Raw genomic sequence first — 5,953 nt, 5'->3', positions numbered from 1 at the left:
CTCCTCAGTGAAGATGATTCGCCTCCCTTTTGGTGCTATAGGAATAAACAGAAAACCTTTAAGCGAAGCGTCAACACCAAACTTAAAGGTTTGCTTGTCCTCAAGCAAAGAAAAACTGAGGTGTCCGGTTTCTATGATAAAATAGCTGCATGATCAGAAAATTAGTAAGAACTCAATAGAAATCAAATAAGTAAGAAAAGTACTACTACGAAAAATAACTAAGGATACAAAATTATTGGGTTGCCTCCCGACAAGCGCTTCTTTATCGTCACTAGCTTGACGGTCAGCTCTTCACCCCTTACTTTGAACTTCTTTTCTGTGTCTCCATAACGTAGCTCAATGTGCTCCAGAGAAAGAATTTTGATTACTGTATAAACTCATGCTGGATTGCTGGTCAACACCACCTTCATTCCTGGGGAGAAACCTTCAGTGGGGATCTTTTTGTTTCTCCATCCTCTGGGTACTTTCTTCTTTTTGGGAACCTCCTCCTTGGTAGATGATGCATCCCCAACACCAAACTTAGGTTTGATGTCAGGAGGAATTTTATTGATTGTTACCAAGGGAGGTTTGAGCTGCAGATTCTGCTGTGTATCATCATGGGGTTTTTGAAGGGTTGGATCAATAAGTTCAGTCTGCATGCACCTCTCTTCTTCACTTGCTGAATATACATCTTTGAAAACATGGAAGACTAGTTGCTCATCATGCACTCTAAGCACTAATTCGCCCACTTCTACATCAATCAGAGCTCTTCCAGTGGCTAGGAATGGTCTTCCCAGAATTATAGAGGCATTCTCATCCTCCCCCGTGTCAAGAATCACAAAGTCTGCTGGGAGGAAGAACTTACCCACTTTGACCAAGATATTCTCCACTAATTTGTATGCAGGCTTCATGGATTTGTCTGTCATCTGTAATGCTATCTTTGTGGGTTGTGCCTCTTGGATTTGTAGCTTCTTCATCACAGATAAGGGCATTAGATTTAAGCTTGCCCCCAGATCACATAGGGCTTTCTCAAAGGTTGTTCTCCCAATGGTGCATGGAATTTAAAAGCTCTTTGGATTTGGCATCTTTCTTGGCAACTTATTCTGAATTACGGCACTACATTCTTTAGTCAGGACTACTGTCTCATCTTCCTTTAAACGCTCATTCTTTGACAACAGCTCCTTCATAAACTTGACATAGATAAGCATTTGTTCCAAAACCTCAGCAAATGGAATACTGATTTGCAACTTTCTGAAGATTTCTAAGAACTTTGAAAACTGTTTGTCCTTGGTCTCCTTTTGAAGTCTCTGAGGATATGGCATCTTAGGCTTGTACTCAGGAGCCTTTGGCAATGTAGGATGAGTGTCAAGAGAGTCTGGAAATGGATTGTCTGCACGCTTTGGAGGGGCATGCTCTATGTCTTCCTTCTTCTCCTCTGGAGCTTCCTTGTCAACTAGCTCTTCATTGACCTTGGTCTCAGAGCCAGCTACTTTACCACTTCTCAATTGAATAACATTGCAGTCTTCTCCTGGGTTCACCACTGTATCACCTTGAAATTTACTTGCAAACCTCTCAAGTAATTGCTTGCTCAGTTGGCCCACTAGCACCTCTAAATTTCTAATGGAGGCTCTGGTTTCCTGCATAACTTGTGCTTCTATACTTGCCACTTGTCCACTTATCACGGAGATAGCCTTGCATTCCTCTTTTGGATTTGGAATTGTGTTACTAGGAAGGCTATTAGTGGTCCTCTGATCAATTTCATTAACTCTGGTGGCTATTTGACCCATTTGAATATCCAGGTTCTTGATGGATGCTCTGGTTTCTTGTCTAAAACTTGTCAATATTGCTTCCAAATCATTGTTCTGTTGGAAATCGCCCTGAGAACTATTGTTGAAGTTTTGAGGTCTCTGAGGTTGATCCCTCCATCTAAAATTTGGGTGATTCTTCCACCCCGGATTGTATGTCTTAGAATATGGATCATTGTTGGGATTCCTAAGACCACTCCCCATGTAATTCACCTGTTCAGAAGAGGGTTGAGCATAATCATAATTATCATTTTGCACAAAATTACCTGTCATGTCATAAGAGACCTCTTGAGGTGGATTTTGGGTGTTGATAGCGGAGACTTGCATGCCACCCAGCTGTTGAGTAAGTAGACTCATTTGCTGAGACATAATCTTGTTTTGAGCAAGAAGAGCATTAAGAGTTTCTACTTCTATGACACCCTTCTTCTGAGGAGTCTCAGAGTTCACAGGATTCCTGTTAGATGAGTATAAGTATTGGTTGCTAGCAACTAATTCAATAAGCTCAATTGTCTCCTCCGGTGTCTTCTTCTTGTGCAATGAACCTCTTGCAGAATTGTTTAAGCACATCTTGGACATGTCGCCCAAACCTTCATAAAAGATATCCAGTTGGGTCCATTTGGAGAACATGTCTGGAGGGCATTGCCTAGTCAGTAGCTTGAATCTCTCCCATGCTTCATACAAAGTTTCACCATCTTTCTGCCTGAAGGTCTGAACCTCCATCCTAAGCTTAGTCAGCTTCTTTGGTGGAAAAAATTTAGTCAGAAACTCCATAACCACCTTGTTCCAAGTATCCAAGCTCTCCTTGGGTTGGGAATCTAGCCATAGTTTTGCTCCATCTCTCAGAGCAAACGGGAAGAGCATTAGTTTGTACACATCTGGGTTCACTTCGTTTGTCTTCACAGTATCACAAATCTGCAGAAAACTGGAAATAAATTGATTTGGGTCTTCATGGGGAAGACCATGATATTGGAAGTTTTGTTGTACCAGGGTAACCAGTTGTGGCTTTAACTCAAAGTTGTTTGCAGCTATAGGAGGCACCACAATGCTTTTTCCGTAAAGATCTGCAGAAGGAGCAGAATAAGAGCCAAGTACTCTTCTTTGTTGCTCATTCGCATTAGGATTTGCCATATTGGCATTATCAGCATTGTTAGGATCCATAGTGGATTCTGTAGCCTTGTAAAGTCTTGCTTGTTGTAAACGTCGCCTGAAAGTTCTTTCAGGTTCAGGATCAAAGTCTAAGAGATGTTCTTTGTCTCTGTTCTTGCGCATAAACAAACAGAAAACAAGAAAGAATGGGAATCTCTACGTCAAAGTGCAGAGAGTTCCCAGTGAGGTAACCTGTGTAAAGAGATAAAAATATTGAATAAAATAGATAGAAGAAAAATAATAAATAGTCAATACCAAACTTAATTTCAGAAATTAAAAAAAATATTATTTTGAAAAGGAAAGGGGAACGAATCAGGGGAGGGGGGTAAATGAAAAGAAAAAATATAATGTAAAGTAAAAAGAAAAAAATTAACGTTAAAGGAAAAAAGAAAAAATACCATAAAAGAAATATTTTTTTTTTCAAAAATTCAAAGAATTTTTTTTTATAAAATTAAAACTAAATCGCCTAATCTAAGCAATCAAACAACTAATAGTTGTTAATCACAGTCAATCCTCGGCAACGGCGCTAAAAACTTGGTGTGCTATTTTATAACCCACACTTACTAACAGGCAAGTGCACCGGGTCGTACCAAGTAATACCTTACGTGAGTAAGGGTCGATCCCACGAGAATTGATGGATTAAGCAACAATAGCGTTTGATAGGATTAGTTAGACAAGCAGAAAAGTGTGTTGGATGTTCGATAAGTTGAAAATAAGACAGGCACACAGTAAATAAGTTGGGAATAAAATATTAGAGAAACAGTTAAGGTTTTAGAGTTATCTATTTCCTGAATTGACTTTTCTTACTAACTAATTTAATTATGTAGGATTTAATTTATGGCAAACTATATGTGACTAGACCCTAATTCCTTAGACCTTCCTAGTCTCCTCTAAAATTCATTAACTGCCAATTCCTTGGTCAATTATTTCCAATTAGAGGGTTATAATCAAATTCCAGTTTACATGCCACAAAAACTCTAATTACCCAAAAAATAAAAGGATTATATGTCACGTATCCTGTTAAATTCAGATAATTAAAATTTAGGAGAATTTGTTTTCAAGCTATTGTTCTTGTATAGAGCTTTTCCAAGTTATACAAGAACTCAAATAGAAAGAGGGTCATACTTTCGTTCCACCCAAATTCATAAGATAAAGAACGAAAACAATTCTTAAATATAAATCCAAAACATAAATTAAAATAGAAAAAGTAATAAAATCAATCCATACAAATAGACAGAGCTCCTAACCTTAACAATGGAGGATTAATTGCTCATGGTTCAGAGTAGAAAACTAGGATTTAGGTAAACTGTTCCTGATCTGAATGTACAGAGTTTCAATCTGATGGCATCAGATCCCTTTTTATAACTAATCCTAATTAATTAAAAATCTAATATCTAAAAATAAGATAATATCTTTTTCTAAAAGATAAGATTTGAATTTAAATCAGAATTAACTAACTATCATCAAGTCTTCAATTGATGGATGGGGACCACTTGATTCCTTCACTCTGATCCACGCCTAACTTGGGCTTTAGTGCATGAATTGGAGTTTAATTGAGTGAAGCTGTGCCTAACTTGGGCTTTAGTGTTCTTAACTTGGGCTTTAGTGCGCCTAACTTGAAGTGAGCCGGACCAATCTCGCGTATTGTTGTTGTGTTTTGCGCCTAACTTGGGAAATCTCAAGTTAGGTGCATCCTTGGCAGTGAGTTCGGAGAAGAAGTATGGACTATTATATATCGTTGGAAAGATCTAGTAGTTAGCTTTCCAATGCCACTGAAATCACGTCCATTGGATCTCTGTAGCTTGAGTTATTTAGGTTTGAGTACAGAGAGGTCAGGGTTGATAGCATTATTCGCCTTCATCTCTTCTTTTGCAGAAACTCCATCAAATACAGCTGAATGCTACCTAAAATAAATAAAATTGCACAAAACTCAAAATAGCATTCATAGTGGCTAAAATATAATTAATTCTTAATCAAACTCAACAAATTAGATGCAAATTCACTAGGAAAAGATAGACAAGATGCTCACGCATCAGTTTACTTTCAGGAAGGTTACTAAAGTCATTGGCCCATTTTCTCTGTTATCGCCATTCCCATTACCGGCTTGATTCCTCAATACCGCAGCCGTAGCTTGCATAGTAGCAGCCATGTTCTCCAAGGCAGTCATAAAGTTTGCGAGATTATTCTCAATCGTCTCAAGTTCCGTGTTACTAGCCCTATCCCTCTCTTGACCGCGACCATGTCCACGAGTCGCTATTTGGTTCCTGTTCACACAAAACAAGTGATATCAAGGTGATCAGTATCAATATCTCAAGTCTAGTGCTTCAAAGTTACCAAAGGTACACTCATGAACTTCATGCTAGACGTATCAACTAGATACCCTAATATACAAATCCTTATGCTCGAGCCATAAGTCAACGATATTAAGGTGGTACGACTCTCAAGGTGGATTGTAATATATAATATAAAATATAATTGAAAGGAACTATTAAACTAGAAGCCTGAAAAAGGAGTAAAATAGAATCGCGAAGCGTAACACTCACATATCAACAAAAGATAAAGCGTGTATCAATAGCAGTATAAAGATAAGAATGAGATCAAAACATAATATAGATATATGATATATATAAATAGCCATTAGCCGTGACCCACGAAGTTTAGGCCGACTAGGATACAGAGTAAAAGCAGTTTGACAACAGAAGTTTCCTATCTCTCCCAAAATACATCAAGCCTCTATAGGCGAGTTCAAAAGAGTTCAATACATAATATAGGCTTTTCAAATAAAGATGGAGAGATTCTAAGCAACATATAAAGTAGAGAACATAAAGATCTTCGCCGTCTCTTAGATGAACCACAGCTCACTTCTAAGCACCTGGACCTGTATTTCAAAAACAAGAGATATATACGGAATGAGAACCCCCGACCCATGGGTTCCCAATACGGTAAAAGTGCCAAATAAATACAATGCATTGTAATAAAAACTCACTAAGCATCCTAAACTTCCTTTCACCCAACATTCATCC

General features: G+C 38.1%; 1 non-coding gene across 1 annotated transcript; it reads left to right on the top strand.

Annotated features, from left to right (window-relative positions):
• The first annotated feature begins 2,406 nt into the window (after window positions 1-2,406).
• LOC127747844 (small nucleolar RNA R71) lies at window positions 2,407-2,513 on the top strand. Its single transcript, XR_008009791.1, has one exon. It is a non-coding gene; the product is annotated as a small nucleolar RNA R71 (small nucleolar RNA).
• The last annotated feature ends 3,440 nt before the right edge of the window (window positions 2,514-5,953 follow it).

The sequence above is a fragment of the Arachis duranensis genome, chromosome 5 (genome assembly GCF_000817695.3).
Source record: "Arachis duranensis cultivar V14167 chromosome 5, aradu.V14167.gnm2.J7QH, whole genome shotgun sequence".
Classification (NCBI taxonomy): Eukaryota; Viridiplantae; Streptophyta; class Magnoliopsida; order Fabales; family Fabaceae; genus Arachis; species Arachis duranensis.
Note: the sequence above shows the minus strand (reverse complement) of the source record. Positions and strands in the feature narration are given on the sequence as shown.